Consider the following 27573-nt stretch of genomic DNA (forward strand, 5'->3'; position numbering starts at 1 on the left):
CTCCTTCAACAAAGCCCGTAATTTTGATGAAGATGTGAAGCCCATCCAACCCAACTGGTGCCACCTGGGGTAGCCCTGATGATTTTCTGTCACTGAGAAAATCACATTCTGACAAGTCTATGTGTACCAGAGAAGAGGACTCAAGTTGGCTCCATCAATTGCATGGAAGATAATCCTTAGGCTCATCATGACTAAGATTCACTATGGAAATACTATTTTCTTATGTTAAAGAGTGGCATAAAGTGAACTGGAGATGTGAGTCATCTGAAAAAATGCTTGCCTAGCATGCCAGCACTGAATGGTGAGGCACACTTGGGACCCTAGTTCTCAGGCAAAAGAGGCAGCAAGATCAGGAATTCAAGATCACCCTCAGCTACTCAGAGAGCTTAAGGCTAGTTTGGGCTGCATAATACCTGTTTCAAAAGCAAAAAAAAATTGTATGGGGTGAGCAACTCAAAGCATTGCAAGCTGATTTCTTTTGTGTTTAGCCGGCAAGAGATGCCTGAAACCCTAGAGTCAAACACACTGGGACTGACCTAACCACAGGAAAGGCAACTGAATTGAAAGCCTGCATGAACTCACCATTTATTATTAATGCCACTGTGGGCACCCAGGGTTTTGATATGGATGCCAGAGCTAGCTGACTGCTTTCAGTCAGCCCACCCAACCTCATGCTCTTCCAGGGAGCACTTAATTTTCAGGGAAGAAAGCATCTTCGGCAGCCTGCCCTCCAGACCATCACTATGGCAGGACTTTGAATACAGAAACAAAGCCATTTCAGAGTGGATGTAGGGTGTGCTCTCAGCACTAGTAGGGAAACTGAAAGGTCTGATAGAAACAGGACTTGAAAAGTAGGTAAGAGTACATATATGAGCAGAAGAGCCAGGCACACCACAGGCCAAGTGCACTTAAAGCTTGGATCTTTGGGCTTATTGCAAAGTTATGCTGTTTCTCAAAGCTATTTAGTTAGTGTATCTGTATGTGGAATATGATGAGGACAACATTGAATGTCTTTCTCTAATGCCCCTACTTATTTTTTTGGCACAAGTTTTCTCACTGAACCAGAAGGTTTCATTTTCAGATATGCTGACTGACCAGTGAGTTCCCTGAATCTGTCTGTCTCCTCCTATATGAATTAGGGTTTCTATTGCTGGGCCAAAACACCACAGATAAAATAAAACTGAGGAGGAAAGGATTTCAGATGACAAGTCTCAGGTGATATTTCACAGGTAAAGGGAGTTGGGGCAGCAGGAACCTGGAGGAATAAACAGAAGCAGAGGCCATGGAGAACATTGTGTGCTGGCTTGCTCCCTATGGCTTGCTCAGCCAGCTTTCTTATACTATCCAGGGCCAATTGGCTAGGGGTGGTACCTACCATACTGTGTATCACCCTCCCATGTCAATCAATAATCAACAAGATGCCATACAGAATTGCCTAGAGAGCAGTAACATGGAAGCATTTTCTCAATCATATTTCCTCTTTCCAAAAATGTTAATCAAGTTGATGGAAACCAATCATTACATACCCATTAGCCCTCTCCCATGCTGATGTTACAGGCATGGCTTTTACATGACTAATAGGACACTGAACCCATAGCCTCTTGCTTGCATAGCAAGTAGCAAGCCCTCTTTATCCACTGAGCCATCTCCATTGCTTCGATTTTCTTTTCGAATCAACAATTTTTCATTGGGGGTCACTTACAGGAACTTAGGTAGACAGGTATTTATTAAAACAATATGGTCAGCTTTCCAGTAGCTACACCACTGAAGAAAATGGTTTTCCCTTGTCTGTCATAGATTCTCCGGGAGGGATCAGGCCTTCTGAGTTCTTGCTGTAACCATACTAGAAATGTTTATAGGCCCAAACTTGTGAAATTCTGATTCAGGTAACTATGTCTTCAAAAGTTCAAGAGTACAACATCCTTGTCCCTGGGGGACAGTGCTCAACCACACTCCACCCGTTCCTCCAGCTCTTACCTTCAATATGCTCCTACTTCCATGATATTCCATGAGTCTTGAAGGGGGCCATAGAGATGTCCTACTTAAGGATGAGCAAGCTCTTTAAACTTTTTCCCAATTTATCTTTCAATGTTCCAAGAGGCAAAATTGATTTCTGACTTAGATGGCTACCTGCAGTTCTTTATATCCACATATAGGGTTTTTTATTCACCACTACAACATGTGTCATACCCCAATCAATTGTTGAAGGCTCTCAGAGACTCTAGCAAATAGGTTTAGGGTAGAGCAAGAGGGCCACATGCCAGAAATTAGTGCATAAACTCATAAACTGTGTTCTATATGGAGCATGTTGGGAAAGCAGAGGCATGCCCTGTGTCAATATTTTCTTCTATGAACACAAACAACCCTCATGGAACAGACTTCTTCTGCTCATAGTCTGCTAACCTCATATATATAAAGATTCTGTGTTCCTATAAAATGGGGATAAGATGTGCTTGCTTTTCCCGCTCTTTGCGTCAGTTATAGAACAGTCATTTACTAATGACTTGGCAAATGTTGAATGTTTCACACTGGAATTCTCGGATAAGTTGCTTAACATCTCTGAGCTCCAGAGATTTTTCTTTTAGCTTGGAGATCAATCATCCCTCATTACCAGCTGAATGTGAGAGTTTGGAAGGTAAGGTTGGCAAAGCACCAAGATAGTGTGTGCACCCATGAGTGATCACCCAACTCCCTTACTTACTTTGCATTTGTACCTGTCACTCTTTCAAGCCATGTAAGCCAGTAACTACCAAACCCTGAAAGATGTTAAGGAAGATTATATCCTGAACATCCAAGAACTATCTCTGAGCTCTTAGGAGAACAAACAGAAGTGAATGGAGTTCCTTCTCATCACAGAGGAACCAAAAATACCCTTGTCCTGTTTATACTTCTATCATGGTATCAATATATCCCCTTCTCTCTCCTTTTAGCATTTTGTGTTTGTGTATATAATATACATGTATGTACGTATGTATGAGTACATGTCTGTGTATATAAATGTATACTCATGCCACAGCACATGTTGGTAGTTAGAGAGCAACCTTGGATGCCAGCTTTAACAGTCCACTTCGTCGAAAAGGTCTTTATCTTTGTCGTTCAGCACACTCAAGGCTGGCTGGTCCATAGGCTTCTAGGGATGCTCCTGTCTCCGCATCCCATCTCACCTTAGGAACACTGGGGCTATAGGCACGCACTATCGTGCCTGGCTTTATGTGGATTCTGGGTATCAGAACACAGGTACAGAAATATATATATGACTAATGCTTTATCCACCAAGCCGTCTCCCCAGCCCATCCCTTCTCTACATTTATACTATTGAGATCTCTAATGCCCTGCAGGTAGGAAGCCAGGGACATCTCCTACCCATCTTTAAGTCATCAACAGTGGGCTTGTTTGTGCATTCAGATGAAGAGCTATTTTCCAAAGGCAAAGGCTCTTGTTACTTGAAAAGCTACCATAAAATATCAAGCAAGGTCAACCACATAGCAATTGAGGAGAATAAAATATTCATCACTGGGAATTTACTAGAAAAGAAAGAGCTCAGTTAATTTCATGAAAACCACAGCATAATAGAGAAACAAAATTAATCATGTGATAACGTTACAACTCCTGGGCATCAAAGCCAACATAAAATAATTAAGAAAAAAAAAGAAATGTAAACAAATGTGTGCCCTGAATGAAGAGAGGCATAAGGGAAAAGCTACTGGGAAAAAAAAATGTATGCAGGTTCAATCAATCCATAATGGCATCAGAAGTCCTCTTGCTTCCTTGGAGTGATAAATCTCAACACTTTCCCTAGTATTTTTGGCATAGCCATATCGCCTTCGAATACATTTAACTAGAAAATTAACAGAATAGGAAGAAATTAAAAAGCCGAGCATTGGTAAAATAACAAGGAGGACAGTATTGCCACTTTCACTTGCAAAATTCTGCAGACCTAGGAGCATCTATTTCCCTAAACACAGAGCTTGGCTGAATCTAATTTTTACTTGCTTGCTGCAGGGAACATGGGGTGGGGGGATTCTATCAAGCCTGTGACATAAAAGGTAGATCCTAATAGGGAATGGTAAAACTAAGTGTCTGAGTTAGGGTCTCTACTGCTGTGATAAGCACCTTAACCAAAAGCAATCTGGGAAGGAAATGATTTATTTAGCTTACATTTCCACCACATAGTCAGTCACTGAAGGAAGTCAAAGCAGGAACCCAGTGCAGTAGCCAAGAGGTAGGAGCTGATGCAGAAGCCATGGATGGGAGCTACTTACTGGCTCACTCCTCCTGGCTAGCTCAGCTTGCTTTCTTATACCACCCAGAACTACCAGCTCAGGCATAGCACTGTCCACAGTGAGCTTGACCCCGCTTCGTCAATCACTAGTTAAGAAAATTCCTCTCTAGATATAAAATGGATGCAACACTTCTTACTTCATAAGTCTAAGGATCAAAGAGTTTTCCCAAGTAACAAAAAGAAAATATTACTGTGATACACTGCATAACAGAACTCTCAACAACGATGGAAATATGGCTACTAAGGATGGAAATTTGTCTTGACACAAGAATGAACCACTTATGCCTACATCAAGCAATATTGATTTAACAACTAGTTTTCCAAAGTTGTGAATTTAAAAAGTGACCCCAAATTAGAAAGTAACATCTCTGAAAAAGGATAATTCTGAGCAGAAATGAAGTGAATGCCACAAATCCAGCTCCAGAAACTTCTTAGAGGTAAACAGAGACAGGACTGGTCCTAAATTGTTTCATCATTATTTCTTTTTGATAATGAGGCAAAATTATACCTGACATATCCCTTCTTAGAAAGCAAAGGCCACACAACTTCATGTCTAAAGGCATGTGGATACGTCAACATGTATCCTTCTAGTCTGCTTTCCAACAGAATAGTACCGCTTACAAATACCTGTTTATTTCCCACTTTAACATCTCAGTCAAGCCCTGCAATGTCTTCAGTCACAAAAGTACATCTACAAACTGAGATGTGACTCAGAGAAGCTGCAAACCATTTCATGCCTAGAGAGGCAGCAGATAGTGACAAGAGGGCAGCAAACACAAACGTTGCAGCATTGTGTGTACACCCTGAACATTAGCAGGCATTCGGGGAGGGTGCGTGCTTGTGGCCTGTATGATCCTTGTCGGATCAGCTCCTTACCTCTCCCCTCATAGCATGATAGGAGGATGCTAATATGCAAACAAAATTGGTGTAAGCCAGATGGAGCTGGCAGGCTGTAGAGCTGAGGTCTACATTTTATTCTTAGCCCTTCGTAAATACGACTATTGTTCTATTTAAAGTGTTATCTCATGTAGATAACTGCAAATCCTTGCCCAGTAATTATTTAGCCACTTAAAAACACAAGAATTTCACAGTAATTGGGGTCTTTGAGATTAGTGGCATCTGCCGGGATATTTTATCATGGTTTCTTCTGTTGACTACCTCTTAGATATTGATGCTGTGTGCACTTATATTGTTGCTTTGCATTTGTTGTATGTTCTTATGGTGTCTGCTTGCTTGTGTCTTTTAGTGAAACAATCTTGGAAAATACTGTAGCCTGCTATTTAAAATTTTCTACAAATTGTGGCATTTGGGTATATTTTTGTTAATGAAGATATTGATGTACTGTTTGTATTTGCTTATAATTTAGATTTTGCAAGTACACTTTTAAAGGAATTTACTGTAAAAGATCAACTTCAATAAACTAATATTTCCAGTGCAAAAAAAAAGGAAAGATAACAAAGAGAGAGAGAGACAGACAGACAGGAAGGAAGGAAGGAAGGAAGGAAGGAAGGAAGGAAGGAAGGAAGTTCCTGAAAGGCTTGCCTACATCAATATCTTATGGAGGCATTTTTCCCAATTGAGTTTCCTTCCTCTCAGATGACTCTAGACAAAAACCAACCAGTACACTAAAGGAGGAGCTGTCATTTAGTGAGTACTCAAGCAAGTGAGTAGCAAGACCTCAAACAAGGCAACAAAGTGAACAAGAAAAAGAAGTGGGCAAAGAGTCAGTAATTCAGCCACTTTTGTGTGGCTTCTGGAAAAAGTTACTGTGTGATGTTGGGCAGGTCCCATAGCATCTCTGTCCTTCAGGTCACACTAAGTGGAAATGATTCTCTTGTGTCTACTCATAGGGCTGACAAAAATGGAATGGAATTGAAAACCCTGATATATTAATCCGCAAACCTGAGAACCGTTCATTTTTGACCAAAGAAGCTAAAATTATACAACAGGGAGGAAAAAGCATTTTTAACAAATGGTGCTGACATAAATGGATCTATTTCCATGTACAAAACTTGAGTCCAAATGGATCAAAGACTTCAATATAACTAAACCAAACCTCTTGGAAGAGAAAGTTCGAGGTACCCTTGAACAAATTAGTACAGGAGATCACTTCCTGAACATAACACCAGTAGCACAGACACTGAGATCGACAATAAATGGGACCTCCTGAAACTGAGAAGCTTCCGTATGTAAAAGCACACAGTCAACAAGACCGGGAATTGACAGATTTAGAAGTCTTAGTGAATATAGAGTATCTCTATACGAAAAGAGAGAGTGTGTGTTTGTGTGTGCTTCTTTGTGTGAAGAATGTATGGAAGACAAGGATCAATGTTTGGTGTCTTTTTTGCCCTCCACTTTAGTTTCTGGTACAAGGTCTCGCTGAACCTGGAACTCACCGATTAGCTGGGCTGTCTGACTGTGGTGCATTGTCCCACTCCCCACCCCAGGGTTCATATTACAGGTTCCCTCTGCCATTCAATTGTTACGTGGCTGTGAGCTATGAAGTCCATGTCCTCATGTGTAAACAGGAAGCACTTTACCAACTGGAACACCTTCCCAGCCCAGATGCAGGATTGCTTCCTAATACCTTTTCACTGACCTTACACACTCTCTCCTGCCTCACAAGAAAAGGAAACCAAGTGTCCCTTTTACCCCCTTTTTCAGTGATGAAAAGTTAGTAGATTCTGGCTCTGTCAGCCTGGCCTAGCCATATAAGCCCTCATATCTCGCATCTCTATCTAATGAGTTCAGCAATATTAATGGATATTTTCTAGATCCATGACCCTTTTTTGAACGTGGTTTTCTCTTTCTATCATTTCTTCTCATTTGTTAGCTATGCTTTTTAAAATAAAAGATAATAACTTTCCCAAACCAATTATTTTTGCTGCTCTGAAATGTAATCTATATAGGAAAAAAAATAAAGCCTCCCATTTGAAGAAGATGCTGTCTGAACCTAGGAGACACAGAAAGCACTTTTTCTTTCAGATGATGATGGGAGCTGATTCGGGGAACGCAACAAGAGGCTTGCTTTAGCAAGCCTTGTCTTTCCAAAGCAATTATCTGGGAACTGAATGCTTCCTACCAGTCCTCTGTGGATTCACCTCATACTTTCTGATGCTAAAGCTTCAGAAGACCTAGACATTTGAAGAAGACCTAGAGATTATCTTTGCCTACAAGGCTGGGTGGGAAACACTGGAGCGGGGAGAGCAGTTTGATGTCCCCTTTGACATTATCTATTGTCCTTAATTGTCTTTGGGACAACAGAAACTGAAAGCAACCTGTGGCTACGCTTGGCATTTTTCTATATCTCCTGGCATATATTCTATAATTAATTTTAAAAGACAGGCAATAACCTTTAAAAGTTACCAGGGCTTGGGTACGGCTCAGTATATACAAGTGTTTGCCACATGAGAATGGGGATCTGAGTTTGAATGCGCAGCACCCATATAAACTGCTAGGTGCTGCTGTGCCTGCCTGCCTGCAACACCAGTGTCATAGAGAACAGAGCAGATCCCTGAAACTCACTAGCCAGCCAGCCTAGCGGAAAGGGTGAGCTCCAGTTTTAGAGATGCACCCTCAAAAAATAAGGTAGAGGGTGACTGAAGAAATTGCTCAGTGTCAACCTCAAGCTTCTGCACACATATGCCCATATATGAGCACATGTGCACACACACACACACACACACACACACACACACACACGAAATACATATTCTATCACATTCAGAACAGTCATGACCCTTACCCAGACACAAGAGGAGACAATATGCATAGACTCTTTCCACAGTCACAGACTTCAAATGATTAACCACCATCTTTGATTTGTCTTACTTCCTAAAATACAGTGTTGAAAATGCACACATGCTGTAGACAATTATGTCATAATACTTCATGGGTGGTAGCTAATACCTCACAGAAAAAATACTATTTCCCATTGAGAGACCTCCTATGGGTTTCTATTTCCTGTAACTAGAGGCATGACTTATTTTGGAAAAAAAAATAGTTTCTTAAAAATTGTGCTGCGAGGCTTCAGTTGATTTCAGAAGCTAACTGTGGTTTAATAAAGGCACAGACAAGGAAATGACATAGCATGGTGCATTGTCATTCTTTCCCTATGTGACCTGGCTGGGAAGTCACCAGGAAAAAGCTGTGTTTGGGATGTGACAACTCTTTAGATTCAATACTGTTTCCAGGATGACAGCAATTAAAGAAATCTTGCTTCTGCTTCCTCAATACAACCCTAGAAAGCAATATGCGACAGAGACGACTACTAAAGGCAGTTCTGCTTTTCCTAATTACAAACTGTGGTCTTTCCTGTCAACTGTCAACTTGTCAGAATCTAGACACATAAAGAGTGGGCCTCTGGGAAAGCTATGTTTTTATTATTGGAAGTGAGAGCTCCTACTTATTAATGTATGGTATTTTGTTGTCATGGAGGTGGTGGTGGTAGAGGTGGTGGTGGATATGGTGGGTGGTTATGGTGGTAGTGGAGGTGGTGGTGATGGTTGTAGGGGTGGTGGTTGTGGTGGTCATTGTGGTGGTTGTGGTGGTAGTGTTCATGTGCCATGCGCACATGTGGAGATCAAAGGACAACTTCATAGAGTCATTTTATCCCTCCCATCTTTATGTAGGCTTTGGGATTATATTTGGGCTACTAGGCTCCTATGCAAATATCCTTCACCTGATAAGCCACTCACTGGACTAGGAAACTCATCTCTATAGATGGATGGTAGACTGCTCAGAACAGAGAAAGCCAGATGAAAGCTTACATGTCTTCATCTGTTTCCCAACTGTGGATGTGGTATGAGCAGCTGCCTCAAGCTCCTGCTGGCTCGATTCCCCCACCATGATGGACTACATCTTTGAACGATGAGCCAGAACATGCCCTTTCACCATTAAGTTGCTTTAGTCATGATACTGTTTCAGAAGAGTTAGAAAAGAAATAAAGACTGGGACAAGACTGGCTGGTTTTCGTCAGTCTTCATTCTAGCTAGAATTCCAATAAGGTTTCTGTTTTGTAAATCCATGCAGACTTTGCCTTAAGCCAACACAGGTGTTTCAGCTTATTGGCAACTATGAGCCTGGTTGGAGCATTTCTGCTTCACAGTTTTGCCTCCTCTCACATCTGCTTTGAGACTTCACTCTTGTGGGTTAGCTGAGCATACTGACTTCAGGAGTTAATCAGTGCACAACACAATCTATTTTCCCCGCAAAAACAGGATGTCAGTGCCATTCTTCAATACCCCCTACATAAACCTCAAAGGATTAGTGACCATTTATAATTGTTGCATTGCCTAAAACACAATATTGAAAATAAATCTATGTTATAAATTGTAGTCAATTACTTCATGATAGCCCATAGATGGTAAATTTGAGGTATTAATAACTCAAATAAAAATGTAATTTCCTACTGAAAGACTTTCATATTCCTTCATTTCCTATAACCAAATGCATGGATTAGTTCCCTTCCTGTCCCCCCTCCCCCACACACACACACACATGCACTTCTAAGGTAAAAATGGCTCCATTGCTGCAAACATCTGCTTGGATACTCCACAATGAAATTCAGGCTCTTTATTCCTCACTCACTGGTCATGAGGACTTTGAGTCCTGAACAAGTGGGAAGAGTAGCCACAGTGAATAGAAAAGAAAGTATAGGAGGCTTGGGCAGTCTATGGGGCCTTTGGTAGTGGATCAGTATTCATCCCTAGTATACAAATGGACTTTGGGAGCCCATTCCACATAAAAGGATAATTTCTCAGCCTAGACACATAGGGGAGGGCCTAGGCCCTGCTCCAAATGATGTCACAGACTTTGAAGACTCCCCATGGAAGGCCTCACCCTCCCTGAGGAGCAGAACTAGGGTGGGATGGGGGGTAGGTGTGGGGCAGGGGAGGATGAGAGGGAGAGGGAACTGGGTTTGATATGTAAAATAAGATTGTTTCTAATTTAAATTTTAAAAAGAGACTTGCTCTTCACCTTACATATAGCAAGAGATCTTGATGAACCCAGGGCTTGCTGCTTTGGCTAGACTGGATGGCCAGCTTGCTCTGGAGATCCCATCTCTGCCTCCTATCATTGGGTTTACATGTCATGTCTTCAGCTTCTATGTGGGTTCTAAAGATATCAACTATATCCTCATGCTTCAGGCTAAGTACTTTATCCACTGAATCATGTCCCCAGCCCAATATTGTTCTTCTGATGTTGGAAACATTCGAAATTAATAAAAATGAAAGAAAAAACATTACAGACATGCACACTAGCACTAGAAGAATACTCACCAAAAAATGAACCAGAGTTGGCATCTTTTTATTGAACATTCCATATGCCCTACAAAAAGAAATGCCCCCAATAAACCATAGGGAAGGGGGGAAGGATAGTCCTGAAGTAGGATATATATATATATATATATATATATATATATATATATATATATATATATATATAGAGAGAGAGAGAGAGAGAGAGAGAGAGAGAGAATAACAAAGTAAACTTCCCATTCAAATAAAATCTTAAGTTGTAAGGATGCTGAGAAGGTGGCAAAATTTATTAAGGTAATCCCCTTAAAATATACTTTATAAATGTGTTCATTGGCTGGCAAGATGGTTCAGAATATAGAAGTGTCTCCATGAAACCTGGTGACCTAACTTCAACCTTGGCTACAAAAATTAACACTGGATCTTATGTTATTTATGAAAATAGTTTTGGATGTTAAAAAAAAAAAAAAGAGCCTATAGTGAAAGGAAAAAAATCAACTGTCAAAATTCATCTTCTGATTTCCATAAGCAGAGTATGGCACACTGGTACACATACCCTCTACCTTAAATATACATGCATACACACATTTATAAAAAATAAAACAATTTTAAAATACTAAATGCACGCTACATGATGGCTATACAGCAATGGAATTCTATACCTCTATACCCAGCCTAATAGGTAATGGAAAGAAGCAAGAATGTTCTGGAACTGAAGGATTGGCTTTGTCGTATATAGTGCCTTTGCTCAAGACAGGTGAAACAGTCTTTACACTCAGTCTTTACACTGGGTAAAGGGGATGCCTTGCTCCAACTACATGTGAGCCTTTCAGTCAGCAGAGTTAATGGCACCCAAATGTCCCAAATCATCTCACTCGATGACTTAAGACATCTTTGGGACAGCTTTGCTGACTCTGAAAGCAAACAGAGGCCTTTTGAAAACTCTTACAAACTTCTCATGTTTAAAGTAAAAACAGACATTTTTAATAATAAGGAAAATTAAAAGACACACAAAGTTCTAGAATGCAATGCTACTGGCTAATGTCAGAGGGCTAGGCTATACCCCTAAAGATATGCAAATCTTCTAGGAAGTTGTTTACTTTCTCTAGACCTCTGTCACCTCATCTGTAAAAAATAAATCACCTTTAAGTTCCCTGACATGTTCACATGGCTGTTATTTCCCTTAAGCGGTGCCCTTCCCTTCTGCATATTAGTTAACTAATATCTAAAAACTTCACTTCAGGGAGGAGGCTGGGAAGACCAGGCAGTAAATAAAACATGCAAGGCCTGGGAAGCTCCTGAACATTCAGGATATATAAGGTCTCCCCGCAAGGTTTTATAAGTAATAACGGCTGAGGAGAGGAGACTCTTCACCCAGAATAGATGTCTGTCAGCCATTCAGGAAGCTCCAGGGATGCAGATATATATATGATAACACCCTTACCACTGGGAAGTCAGCTTTTCACACAAACACATCTGTGGTTGCCATGCTATTTCATTTAATGCATATTCGTGCCCTTATTTAATCACTTATTTGTCATACTTATTTGTCTCCTTGTGAATGAACATAGAAACTTTTTCTTTGCCAATATCACAAACTATGGTACAATTACCACCACATGGCATGTGTTTCCACTTGTGCATCATTATTTACTTAAAAATCATTTCCTGGAATTGGAATTGATGAATTAAAAATAATTTAAATTTTCTTCTCGATTTCGTCTCTCAGACAGCCTCTAGGAAGAGGTATTCTAATTTGTACCCCTCTGACACAGAATGAGAATACACATTTCCCTGTACAAATATTTTGGTCATATTTCATATAAAAGTCTGGTAATGAAGAAAAAAGGCTATTTTTAAAACCTTTTATTTTTACTTATGTCTATGTGTTGGGAGGGAAACATGTTCAATGCAGGTGCTTGCAGAGGCCAGAAGAGAGAGTATTGGATCCTGTGGAGCTGGAGTTACAGGCAGTTGTGAGTCCCCAATATGGATTCCAGAAACTGAACTCAACTCCTTTACAAGAACAGCCATTTCTCTTGCCTCCAAGCTGTTGTTTTATAAATGTCTAGAATTTTGAGTACATTCATGTATATTGATCATTTGTATTTATCCCATTGAGAATTACCTACTTATAAGTTTGTACATGTTTTTCCTCTAGGGAAATTAACCTTTTCTCAATGTTTTGTCATTTAAAAAGTTTAGAAATATCAATCCTGACTATATTGCAAATATTTATCCCTCTGTCCCTTTCTCTAAACTTGATTTCATGGCATCTTTCTTCATATAAAGGTTTAACATTTTAAGCTGTCATAGCTATCATTCTCCACTGTGAACTGAAGTTCTTGGAAGAAGGGGAGAGGAGGAGAGAGAGAAAGAGAGGGAGAAAAAGAGAGGAGGGGTTGCACCTGTGTTAAAGATTCTACAAAGCCAAATGACTGAACTTGAAATTTTTGGAGCATTCAGTTATGGCAGACAAGAGCCAAGTTATCTTGAGCTGTTTTTAGTTGCTTTGAAAACCATCCATTGCTGGCACCTGTGTCTGACCTAACATCCTGTGGCTATCACAACCATAAAATGTATTCTTAGCAGACCAATCGCTTTTATCAACTAAAGCTAAGAATGTCAACAGCATCTGAAAAACCATAACAGAGTTTTCTCCAGTTTTCAGTAACCCACTCATCATGACTCTCACTATAATTGATAAACACTTGAATTTAGTATTACCTCCTGTGACCATTCCCACAGTGGATCATGTTTATTGATGTACCCTAAATCTGTGTGCCTGGGCCATGGTTACTCATATTTGGCTCCATAATAAACTGTCTCTTATTCCCTTTTAGAATGAGAACTTCAATACTGTGCCAACACTACCTAGGGTATTCTATTGTAAGGTACCTTTCTCAGCCCCCAAATAACCAGAGCATTTCACACAATACTTACACCGGCTTATTTTTTGCATTTAACTATTGATCCATCTAGAATCACTTTAACACCACCACAATTTTTCAATGTTTAGACACCATAAGGCTACACATTCAAAAATCCATTATTTATCCACTGAGCATGTTACATTCTTGCTATTCATGAAAGATTTTCTAGACTTTGATTTTATCTCCTGGTTCACCATTCCCTCAGTTCACATGTGTTTTATAGCAATTTCATCCTAATTGAAACATTGCTGTGTCAAAAGGATTTACATTTTCTACGTGGTGCCTCTATCAGATAACTAAAATGTGATGAGAGGCTAGGCTAATTTGTACCCTGCTGTTACTGTCAAGGGATAGCATCCATTTCTCTGTGTTTGGTTCCACCTGGAAGGAGGTGGGAGGCTATGAAGACTAGGGAAGTAAATAGAGCTTACATAAGCATAAGACACCCCCCACACACACACCCCCCCATACAAGCAATATGCAGTTGCTGGAAGGAAGAGATTCCAAACAGCTAAGAGGACTTTCAATCATGCAGGGAACTCCAGAGATGCAGTATCCATGAGTCAGCATCTATGCTGACATGGTGTTTTCAGTAACAAACATGCTCATATAGGGAAGCAAGATAGGTCGGACTAGGAGAGGTGTAGGATTCCGGGAAATGTAGAACAGATTCACGATGTGATCTCAGGAGGAGAGGATGCACGAGTCTGGTATTCTCAGTAAGATAAAACCATGTAGAAAAACATATATTAGTAATTCTGGGTTAATAATTAAGACAGAGCTAGCCAACAAAAAGCTCCAGACATTGGCCAACAACCTTATAATGAATAGAATCTCTCTGTGTTATTTGGGGGCTCTGGGGTGGCTGTGGAACCAGGTGGGAACACCACAACACTCATATGTGGTCCATGCTCCTGAGAACCACAACAAACTCACCAGGTCACTAGCTAGTGGAATAAATCTTTAGTATGTCATTTGTGTCCTGGTCACATCTATCCCAAGCAAGCAGCAAAACTCAATGGTATATGCCAAATAACCATCAGTTGTATGGAAATATCCAAGAAAGTTGGACAACCCTTATGAGAGTTGGAGGTATGAGAGAACCCAGGAGAGTGGGAAGTAGTTGGAAGGCACTGTTGAAAGAGTATCCAAGCAAGACCACAGCTCTACTGCATTGACAAAACCAAAGTATGAGACTCGCCTACTCAGCAAAATCTTAAGGAAGATGTTTGGAAATCAATCCACACAGTGTAAGCACTTCTTTCACTATCAGGTAATTAGAGTTCAGGCTGAGGAATTGTCACGAAAAGTCTTCAATTTCAGCAGTATGTTTAGATTTTTCCACAGGCTTAGAACAAAGTATGTTACAGAAGCCATCTATGGTTTCTCAAAGACTTCATCAAAAGAGCCCTTTCCTAAACTTGTTACATGAGAAGACTTCTATGTTCTTTGGAGTCTGTGTTTCTGGTATCTATTAGCGATTTCTCAGAAACTTTGGAGACTCAGAGGATCTATTTTTAGAAGGCAATTCTAGCTCATGTGCTTCATATTGAATGAGGAGCATAAGCTATTGGAAATGGTATCAGCTGTCCCAGGAGTAGAAACACATGAGAGGAATTATGGGAAACAAGTGAAGGTTACTTAAGTCTTGAGGGAAAAGTACGACACAGACCCTTAGAAAACAGGCTTTAGACTTAAAAACACAAAAAATCCCCACAGACATTTCAACACTTTCTGTTGTAGTTTCCCATCTGGTCTGTTGTAAAACCCTCTCACCAAAAAGCAGCTTCAGGAGGGAAGGGTGTATCTGGTTCCTACTTTCAGCTCACAGTTCGCCAATGAGGGAAGTCAAGGTAAGGATTCGAGGCAGAAAGCTGAAGCAGAAAACATGGAAGAACTAGACTTTCCGGCTCACCCTCTGGCTCATGATTAGCTAGCCTTCTTATATAGGCCATGAGTACCTGTCCAGGGACAGTCCAGTCCACAGTAGGCTGGGCCCTCCCACATCAAGACAACCCCCCCCATAAACATTCCTACAGGCCAAACTGATCAAGGAAATTCTTCAATCAATACTTCCCACATGCCTCTAGGCTATGTCAACTGGGATAAGGAACTAGATACTACATAATGACAGGAAAATAGTAAACTTAGGTTCTTCGTTACTTTTCTGTTGCTGTGACAAAACACCATTACCAAGGCAAAGTATAAAACAAAGCCTTTAACTGGGGCATTGTGGTTCTTGAAGGGCAGAGTCTATGACCATCATGACAAGGCAGGAAGGATGGCAGCAAGCAGACAGGCAGGCATAAATGGCACTAGAATAGTAGCTTAGACTTTCTATTATGATCCAAAAGTGTGAGAAAAGAGAGAGAATTGGAAATGATATAGGCCTTTTGATACCCCAAAGCTTACCCAACTGGCATGCCTCCTCCAAGGCCACACTCTTCTAATCCTTCCCAAACAGGTCCACCAGCTAGGGACCAAGTGGTGAAATATATGAGCTTAAGGGTCCCTTCTTATTCAGACTAATACAATGGGTATATCTTCCCTTCCATGGGTTCAGCAAATGTGAGCTTCTGAGTAGATTAACTAATATAGGACAGTTCACCATGAACCTAGTGAAGGACTCTGAACTCCAATGTGCAGCTCTGAAACAAATCTTCAGTGGTGCCCCCACACATAAAGTAACTGCCATACTAGTTCACGTCACTGAAAGTAAGCAAATGCTATTCATCCTGATAATCACAAGAAATCTTCACATCCTCCTCATTCGTTTTGTAATTAGGTCCTCTGTATTAGGTACAAATGTTGCCCACTTCTGAATTCAAATGAGCAAGTAAAAGAAAACACTATGCTAGAATTGTATGAATAAAAGTAGATTGCATTGTATTCAAATAGTGAGAACTATCTGTGAATTTTAACAGAAACTACAAGTCATTTATTCATTCATTAATACATAAATAAATACATAGGGAGAATCAACAAGGTACCAAGTAGCTTCTAGAAACTAGGCACAGAGTAGCAGACAAATCAAATGTAGTGCTTGCTTTCTGGGAGCACGCTGTGTGGAGGGGACACATGACAGCAGACATCGGAGAAGAGATCATTGAAAGAACGTAAGAGCCAGAGAGAAAGGTGTTGATGCACTGTCTTAAGGGAATGCAGCAGTAATGAACCCACAACAGCGGTTACATAGGTCTGCACATAAGGTCGTAAGCATCATAGATGCCTGGCTCAGGGTAGCTGATGACACTTGAGGCTACTGGGGAAGAGGAAGTCACTGTTTTCAGTGATACAGCCACTGCTGAGTTGTTTGTGGTCCAATGGACAGCTGAATGTCCATACTCATGAGGGTAACCTTTGGTAAACCCAGTGGGTAACAAAGCAAAACAAAGACAAAAAGACGTGAGATGGAGTGAGAACTTGATGGGAGGAGGGGGGTCATTGTTGAGGATGGGAAGAATGCAGGAAAGGGTAGGCAAACAAACGGAACCAGAATATATCATATATTAAAAGTAAAAGCCAAAGGTTATAAAAACAAAATGTAATCAATAAGGACATCAGCCATTAGAAAGGGCAAGGGAAGACCCTGTGAGCAGATGAGTCTTAAATTGAAAACACAAAAAAGCAGGAGCATTTCAGAGAAAGAGGAGATGGCTACAATGGTCCAGGGAAGCCATAATGGCTCAAAATGGCTAGAATGATGAGGAACTAGATAGTGAGACAGTAAGAAAGGCCTTACAAGATGGAAGGAAATGCATTTTTAAATGATTGTTTTGTAATTGTTTTATTGTTATAATGCTAAAGTCAAAATATGCACTGTATGCCTTTCATTTTTTTGTTGTGAAAAGTGAGATCGATGTGTACACAATCTCATGACATTCCAAATTAATTAAAAAAGTTACCAGTTTTTAAATTCTTACAGTACTAACTGAGTGAATCCTATTTAATTTTTTATGGGAACTGGGCATATGGTATCAGATAAGGCAAACACAAATAATACGTTAAATATAAATAGAACCAACAAATGCATGAAGGCAATCACTAGCGTTCTGTATGTTGACTGGCTCTCTCATTTGCTCTAACAAGAGCTGCTTTAGAAAGAGATGAGTTTAATTTCTAAACTAAGGGACCAACAGAGACTGAGCAGCAGAATGAAAGGACTGGCTATTCATCTTCCCTTGAGCATTTTGATTACTGTCCTGAGTAATGATTCCAAAAGAACCAATGCCAAGACCATTTCTCCACTGGTTAAGGAGGGCAATGATGGCATGATGGCAGCATGGACTTCATCATTGAAGAGTTGTTCAATACCATGGCAAAAGTAGCATCCTTGCCCTTTACATTCAGCTGGAGCATGGATCGGGGATTTATACATGGCTTCCAGTGGCAGCTCAGGCCATCCACATCAACAGCATAGCCTAGTAACATGAACGTGCATTCAGGCTACAGCACAGCCAAGAACATCCACAAAGCCTTCGGTGGTAACACAAGCCATAGACTTCAACACAGACCCTAGCTGCAGGACGATTATCGACCTAGCCATGGCCTGTCTTAGTTATGATTTTTATTGCTACAAAGAGACACCATGACCAAAGCAACTCTTATAAAGGAAAATATTTCATTGGGGAATAGCCTACAGTTTCAGACATTTAGTCCATTATCATCATGGTGGTGTACAGACAGACATGGTACTAGAGAAGGAGTGGAGGGTTCTATATCTTGATCCGTGGGCAAAAGGAGGTGAACTATTTGTCATAAAGTCATAGCTTGAGCTTAAGAGACCTCAAAGCCCCCCCCCACAGTGATATACTTCCTCTCACAAGGCCACACCTACTCCAAAAAGCCACATCTCCTAATAGTATCACTCCTTTGGGGGGGGTCATTTTCTTTTAAGCCACCATGTGGTCCCCAGAAGCAGCATTACACAATAGAAGAGAACTCTTAAAAAAATGTGATAAGGATATTGAAGTATAGTTCTCCACAATTGATGGCTTCCAGCAGGGATGCTGATGGGGAAGAGTTCAGTTTTCTTTAAGGAGCTGGCCACTAGGAATTTCACTGTGCTCCAGTGAGTATATGGGCAACATAAATTGGACTTGTTTTGTTTTTGTTTTTTGTTTTTGTTTTTGTTTTGTATGTTTTTCCTTCTCCTTCTCCTCCTCCTCCTTCTTCTCCTCCTCCTTCCTCTTATTTTTTTTGGGGGGGGGGGTGGTTCTAATGGTAGGGGGATGGACCTGGGAAGATTGAAAAGTGAGGATGCTTGGAGCTCATGATGCAAAATTCCAAAATAATCAATAAAACGATTACAAAAACAAAAAACAAACAAACAAACAAAAACAGAAAAGTAGAATTGCTCAGAAGCAGACAGACTGAGGGAGCAAACTGAAGACGTGCTCATGGACATGATTTCCAGGTCACAAGCCTGCACTCTTGCTCTGTTGAAAGTCATACGAAGTGGTTTCTAAAGCAAGGACTTAACAGTGATTGTCAATGGCTTTAAAGTTGTGAGGGAACTCAGCAGGTGCATGTGCTTGCCACCAAGCCTGATGACTTGAGGTGGAACCCCACCCACCCAGACCCACAGTGTGGTGAGAGAGAAGTGACTCCTGCAAGTTGTCCTTTGTCCCTCACATGAGCACATATCCACAAAATGCACACGTGTGCATATACACACAAAATGAATATAATGAAATTGTTAATAATAGTTATTGATGTATATTATTTTGCAATATTTTAAGGGTTATATATTACTTTGCAAACCTTAATGGATTTTAGCAACAGTGTGTTTGTTCAGTGGTTAACTGCCCAACATATCCTTGTAGTTACATATGTTTTTCCTAAGAGTGAAACCAACCATTTTGGATAAGTAATTTCAAAGATAGTTCTCATACCATGCATATAAATTTGGCAGTATGCACAGATCCTTGGTTTTTAAGAAAAATCAGTAAAACAGCAAATCCTTTATTTTTTGAATTATTTCGCCGTACAAAAAGATGTAGGCACATCCATGACAAATTATGTCCTATTAGCACTGATACAGGAAATGTAAAAAAATACATGAAGTCTGCACCTCTATTGGAGTGTCTTTTGAGAATGCTGTGTGCATAGCATGAAAAATATTTTCAAAGATAATGGCTACGATTTTGATTCAGACTGGATTTAAAATTGCCTAAGTATAAACATAAATATATATACATGCACACATACAAAGAATAAATGACCAAAGAAAACTAATGAAGCCTCTTGGATATAAAGTGACAATGTGTAGTTATGTCAACCATTTCCAGATCTGAGTTTGCTATTACTTTTATTTACTTGAATGAAATCACAACAAACACAAAGGAAAGATAGACTTCTTCCATATTTCAGATTATTAGATACTGGAGTTGGTTCCTGGTGACTTATCCTGGGCCACTGCTCTTGACATGGAAGCTCTCATGATAGGTGATAAAGAAATATCATTACCTTCATCAAAAAAGAAGAAAAAGATTAGAAAAGGCACCAGCCAGGATCAGTGGGAACCAATTAGAAAGCCAGACTCGTGCACACACCTGCACTCATAAGCAAAGGGGGTACAGAGTTGGTCCTGTGAGTAAAATGATGGCCTTGTAAAGAGAAGGACCTTAGTCCCAAACCCCAGAACCCTCATTAAGAAAGACTGCCCTTGGTGCCACATACCTGTAGCCCTAGCTCTGGGGAGAAAGAGATGGGCAGGTTCCTGGAGCTCACTGGGCAGCCAACCTAGCCCAAACAGTAAGCCCCGGGTTCAGTGACAGAACCCATCTCAAAAAAAAAGTGGAGACAAAGTTAACAACAAACAAGATCAGTCACCACCCCAACAGGCAGTATTAACTGGAATCAATAGGTTCCATTAAAAAGAAAAGAGGCCATAAAGAGGGGAAGTGACATCTCCGCGGTGCCTGGGCAGAAGGAGAGAAAGGAGTTGGGGGAGACTATTATTAAAATACATCATTTGCATTCTGAAATTGTTAATAAATAAATAAAGTTTAAAAATATAAGGGGGAAAGCAATATACCACCTGCACAAGTACATACACACACACCTACACACATATACACATGCACAAGTACACACACATGCACACGCATGTACACACACACACAGACACACACACACACACACACACACACACACAGTTAGCCTGGTAATACCTTCCCCCATCACACAGTGTTCTCAAGAATGGAATTCTTGACTAGCCTCCTGTTTAAAAAAAATTACCCTAATAAATTTATGCCATGGTAAAATCATCTGAGCTCAGCTAAAATGGTTTTATGGATACAGTTAGAGGGCATTATTTTAGAATTATGCTGGAGGCAAATGACAGCAGAGAAGGCCATGCATACAAGAAATTATGTCCTGGTCTCCTTGCACCCATACCAGGCTAGTATCATTTTTTTTTCATGATCACAACCAGATACTCAATCCATTTTCAATTATTTCATTAAGAAAAGAACAGAATCCCATCTTGTGTGTATATTTTTTCTTTGGAATGTTTTACCTCCCAAAAGGCAATAATATTGTAAAATATTTATTCCATTAGTTTTAGGTAATTGAAACGCCAAGCACTCAGCACTTAATCTCTGCCAGCAGGGAGAGCTGCCTGCTGTCACTTTTTATTAAGTCCTTTTTTTTTTTTTTTTTTTTTTTTTTTTTTTTGCTGCTTTTTGAATAGTCAATAACAGTGTCTCCACCCAAGAAAAGATATAGAGTAACATTTAAACTGCAGCCTACGATAAGGTGATGTTTGCATTCAGGATAATATGAAAATGTCCACTTTACAGGGGCAGAGATTTTTCTCCAGGTTAACTAATTAAAAGGTTTATGAATGCCATTTGTTATTCTGACAGGTCTGGAGATTTCTAAACATCCTTAACTTCCTAAGCACCATATCCCCAAGGGCCTGGCGTCTGCCGGGATCATCAGTATTGGATATTCTTGTTTCCATGTCTACTGCAGGGCTGAAGTCACAGCAGAAGGTCTGTCCTGCACACCCCTGAACACTGGTGGGGTCTCTGGTGATTTCTACATCATTCTCTTGTTTTTCACTCTTTCTAAGATATTGGCTGACCTGAGAGCTCTCTGTGTAGCCAAGGATGACCTTGAACTCCGACCCTCCTATCGCCACCTCCCAATTCTAAGACTATAGGTGGGCCACTGTTCTCAGATTATAAAGTGAAGGGAATGGAGCCCAGGACCTTGTGCATGCCAGGTAAGTGCTCTACCAGCTGGGGCACAACCCAAAGCCTTGCCTGGTAATATTTTACAGCTCTGCCCAGAACCCAGACTGCTGGGTACAGTCTCCCCAAGGGAGCTCAGATCACTGACTTACCTCTCACCAAGGTAAACAGAAATCAAACAAATCTGTCTTTAGTTGAACTAACTGGCGGGAGGAAGGTGTATTGCTGCCCACAGAATGGCGATCACGGATGCAGGTCATACACCCTCCTTTGACAACGCACATGGCCAGAGGCCATCCTCCATAAATCTGGACTGTGCATCATATACTAGAAGACAGGATTTTCATTAATTTTTATTAGTGTGTGTGTGTGTGTGTGTGTGAGAGAGAGAGAGAGAGAGAGAGAGAGGAAGAGAGAGAGAGAGAGAAGGTCCATGTTAGTGAAGGCATGTACATGCCATGGTGTGCATGTGGAGATCATACAGAAACCTTAAGGAGTCAGTTCTCACTTCTGCGTTGTTTGAAGCAAGGTGTCACTTCTTCCTGTGGAGCTATGTGTCCCGATTTGCCTTAAAGTAGTTCTCGTGTGTCTGCCTTCTGTCTTGCCATGTGCTCTCTTGGTCCACAGGTATGTGCTATAGCACCTGACTTCTTAGGTGGGTTCCAGAGTTCTGAGTAAAAGTCATCAGGCTTATGTAGCAAATATATTTATCCATTAGGCCATCTTCCCAGCCTGGACTTCATATCTTTAAAATTGTATTACATTTTATGGATCGATCGATTGATTGCGTGTGTATTGCATTGTGCATGCACTTACACCATGCACATGCTTTCCCTGCTCCTCCATCACTAGGATGCCTGACACTTCTTTTCAATTTGGCAGGATCCAGAGATGTGAGAAGCAAGCCATTGCTTATACCTGTGAGAGATTTGTCTACATTGGTGAGATGGGGCAGGAAAACTCACCCTAATGTGAGCCGCACCATTCTGTGGACTGAGATTTCTCTGCTTCCTGACTGCGGACACAGTCCGCATCAAGCTGCATCAAGCTCCCACCACCACAACCATGCCATGCCTTCTTCACGTTCTTCACTCTCTCCTCAAACTATGACCCCAATGAACCCCACGGAATTCCGTAAGTTACTATTGCCACGTATTTTGACACAGCAATGAGAAAGGTAATCAGTATTGTCCTTACTCTCTTACATATTCCCACAAGGGACCAGTGAGTAGTGAGTAGTGAGTATGGGGACAGCAGAGGATCCTGCTCGCCTGAGGCCCTCCCCTATCCCTGTGTCTTGTAAGATGCATACATCACTGCTCTGAGAGTAGAGGGCAGACTTCCTGGCCCAGTACCTTGTAAACCTCTGCACAGTTCTAGAAGTTGCCGTTAGACTTTACCAGTCCTTCCTCTCTCTGTTCTCTCAGGAGATGCTCACAAACAGAATCTGAGAATGGAAGAGGCACTACTAAAAAAGTAGAAGGGGACCTTGGAGGAGGGGCAACACGCTAGCTTCCCATTGCTTCCTCCCAGGCAATCAATCACAGGATCCAGCTTTGCCCTGGATTTCAGGAGAAAATGAGATTCAGCTTCCAGCTTCTGGGACATTGGACAGGGCTCCCTGAAAAATGAACCAGAAAGGAGGAGAGGCAGCTTGACTGGAAAGTTATGTGTGAAAATGAAAGGTCTGCAAGAGGCTAAACTATTTTGAAAGAGAATAACAAACTTCAGGAACTCGTGCCTCTTGATTTCATTATTTTTTATAGACATAAAATAATCATAAGAGTACAGTGTTGTCCTGAGGATGTGCATGCAAACCAACATGACAAACAGCACACCCCAAAACAGCCGCCTATAAATATGGAAATTGATTTTGTTGCTACTGCTGCTACTTCTGCTGTTGTTAAATGGGGTCTCATGTATGCCACACTAGCCTCAAACTGAAGATGTAGTGGAGGAATGATAACATTCCTGCCTCCACCTCCCCAGGGCTAGAATTGCAGGTGTGCAACACCACACCTTTACACAGTGCTGGGAATCTGGCACAGGGCTTTCTGCATGCCAGCTCAGCACTCCACCAAGAGACCTCCATCCCTAGCCCTGGAAAATTGATCTAGTGGAAAGCATGTCAATGAAAAAAAGGTGATCGTTTCTGAAGAGAGTATTATCACACACCAAACATCCAAATTAACAGAAGAAACCCTAAAACAAAATATAGGAGTACTTCTCACCCTGAGTGAAACAAAGATTTAATAGGATACATAAACACACAAAAAAGAAAAACGAAATAGAACTAGCTACAGAGAACTCAGAAAACACTATAAATCCAATTGGAGTGGTTTTCTTATCCTGCTGGAGAGATCGTTAGTATTCACCAACACACAACCAAGCTGTTGGCTTTTTCTCAAGCTACCTTTGCTGGAGATAGGAATAAGTGGCCTTGGGATTCCTACCTTGCTGGGTATCTGTGGCTTAATGTGTTGTGGTCCACTGATAAGAGCTGTTTTGGGTCAAGACATACCTACAAAACAAGACTTCAACCCAGAAAGCTCAGCAAAGGTCTTACCATAAATGTAGAAGAAAGCTGGCCTCAGAAAAAATACTAGTATGGGATGCTAGACCTCAACAAGTCACCACCTATCGTCTGAGCGATAACTCAGAGATGCATAGCCCTAGTCTAAAGGATAAATCTCTACCAATGCTGGATATGCAATCATAGTTAGATATGGTTATTTAGCCCCAACGGGCTCTGTGTCCAGTTGCTCTGGCTTTTCCTGAATTACACTGGTGCAGACTTTTCCACAAAGTCCATATCTACAAGTAAAAGTCAATGATAGAGAAGAATCTTTTCTAACATGGGTCATTTAGACTTGAGATAAATGATATCTGTTGCTTTTAAATGCAATCAAGGGCTTCAAAGATGACTCCGTGGATAAAAGCAATCGACGCACAACCATGAAGACCATGTTGATCTCCAAAAGCCCCATCAAAGCTGGATGGATAGTGTGAGTCACTGTCATCACAGCAGTTCAGAGAGGAGGGGGGGGGAGACGAGAGAATCTCTGGACTTTGTGGGCCTACTAGCCTAGGATACAAATACAGGAGAAAAATAGCAAAGAGAATACTCTAAACACGGTGAATGGAGAGGACTGACAACTAAGACTGACCTCTGGCCTCTGCTTATATGTCATGCACAAGTGCACCTGTATTCAGACACGCAAGGAAATTCAGGCCAATGGCGTCCTTCCCAGGTGGCCATCAGTGAGTTTCCGATTGTGCCAGGTACTTGTACTGAGAGGAAAGTGGTGAAGTGTTGGGAGGAGATGAAGTCCTGAGTGGGCAATATTATGTCAAGGGCCCCATAGTCTCAGACACATGGGAATGGTAAGGCCTTCTCTGGCTCAGACTCAGAGGAATGGCAAATCCTTCCCCTTGGTCCAAACACAAGTGTGATGAATGACTGACATTCGGCTAAAATTGTTGTGTGCAGAGACCATCAACCATAGCTTCCTCATCCAGGATGGCTGCAGCCTGAAACTGCCCCTTGCAGAGACCCCCCCTACCATGATTATGTAACCAGTCTCCTCTTCCTTAAGATGAATACAACAAATGTACCACCTCACTCAGCAGCCTAGGACAAAGGATATGTTTCTAGGTTGCTGATGCCTTGTACATATGTCCGTCTTTTCTTCATTCATCACTGCAGATGAGTTAAGTCCAAAACTGGGTAGGTCACAGCAAGAAGAAACATTTTTAAATGAAAAATAAATTCAATTAGAGACCCTAAAAAAAAAAAGCACAGTGGTTAAATCTACCACCACATTGCTCTCTATCAGATAAGCAAGCAGAAATGCTTTAGACCAATTCTCTGGGATAGGGTACAGTATAAGCAACAAAGTCCTATTTCCCATAGCATAGCAAAAGCATATTGCCCAATCTACTTCCTCCTCGAGATTTTCTTTCAACTAATGGAGTTAATTTATGGAAATAAGACTCCAGAAAACCAACACAAGCTGAGGAACTTCCTCATAAAACCCTGATTTAGGCGTCTTTCATCCACAGGGCCATCCTAGAATTTAGTTTACAATAAAAGAATTGTTTTTGAATTTTAAAAATGTTTTAAAAATTAATTAAACACAAGCCAAGTAACTTTCTTATAAAACCCTGATTTAGGTGTCTTTCATCTACAGGGCAATCCTAGAATTTAGTTTACAATAAATGAATTGTTTTTGAATTTTAAAAAATGTCTTAAAAATTATTAATTAAAAAAGTTTTCTAAACCAACTCTAAAGGATGGACCTTCCCATCTTAAATCAACCTAGTCAAGATAATCCCTCAATGGCATGCCCAGAGTCTGAGGTTAACCAAACCTAAATAATCTCCTATGTATGGTCTGGAGAGTTTCTCCTGTGTGATTCCATGTCCTGTCAAGCTGACAGTCAACAGTGAGCATTAAGCATCACACTCAGCAAACAGCTCATTGAGAGTAAAATGGAGCATGAGACAGGTTGCAGCACCAGAACACCGTAGAGAATTCTGGACTCCCCTCCCCAAACCAGGCAACATCGCAGTCCTGCCTTGGATTGGGAAGCACTGTGTTCTGATGGGAAGCTTCACTCGGAATAACTGTTGTTGGGATCAGGGATTGCAGTGGTAGACATGATGTCGGTCTTAATAACCATAGTACCCAGGTAACTCTGGAGTCATCATAGTAAGGATCACCTGACAGAGAGCTCATCTGAGGCCCTGAAATGATTTTAACCATTCCTAAGACAGAAGCTGGAGGAAGCCCCATTCCATCCAAGATACCACCCTTGGCTAAGTGTGAACCAAGTATGTCATAAAGGAGAACTTTAATTCTACTTGGCTTTTAATTCACAAGGGCAAATACATTTGATCTCTGATGTTAATTCCTTTGCACTTGAACCTGCAAAGCAATTTAATTTTTTGGACAATTTCTCCCTTGGAACTAGATAACGAGAGGGTGCTTGTATCCAATTTGGGGCATCTCTGTGTTCTTGACATTTATTATTGAGTGCATCTTAATGTTGTCATTTAATTTTATTGTAGTATCTCTGGTGGGCTATATCACAAAACATGGCCAGACATAATTTGTAATAGGAAACAGAAGCAGGCATGAATGTATATCCTTGGGCATACATTGGTCTCAAAGTTAATTTTAATTAACGCACATTTCAGCATCATCCAGGGGAAACTTTTGCTCATAGGGGCCCCTAAGATATCCCATAGTCCAATGTTTAGGAGTGGGGAGAAGCCTTTGAAGTCACACCCTTGAGGATTAGCCATGACCCTGTTCTTCTCATTCCATGGGATTAAAAGGGACTTTCAAACCCTGCTCCTTTCCACCTCCCTCTCACACTCTTCCTCAGAAGTGACGGAACTGGTGACCAGAGAGATCCCTCTATCTGCACTTAAGAGCAAGAACTGGGGACACCATGCTCAGCCAAGCCCGTAGCTGAGAAGCTTAAGAGGAAGACATTAGCAAGCGATTCAGAACACCTTTTTCCCAAAAGATTGTGAGGCAGCTGATGACAGTCAGAAGGCAGAGAGAGGGAGACGCCACTGCTCAGCTCATTTAACCCTATTTATAGTCTATGACTCCAGCTCAGGCCCACATAAAGGTGGGCCATTCTTTGCTGAACATAATCCCTTACATATATGCCCAGAGGTTTCCTAGATGACCCTAGAGCCTGCCAAGTTGATAATCAACACTGGCCGTCATATCACATTGAGCACCTGAATCCTACGCCAGGATAAATGGTGTTTGCTGGATGCTAAGGACTGAGATAGACAAGCCTCACCCAAGACAGGTTGGCTCCCAGGTGAAAGTGATTCCTCACTGACCATGTTGATATATGCAAAGAAAAATGTTCCCTACG

This window comes from Phodopus roborovskii, unplaced genomic scaffold (assembly GCF_943737965.1).
Source record: "Phodopus roborovskii unplaced genomic scaffold, PHOROB, whole genome shotgun sequence".
In the NCBI taxonomy this organism is placed as follows: domain Eukaryota; kingdom Metazoa; phylum Chordata; class Mammalia; order Rodentia; family Cricetidae; genus Phodopus; species Phodopus roborovskii.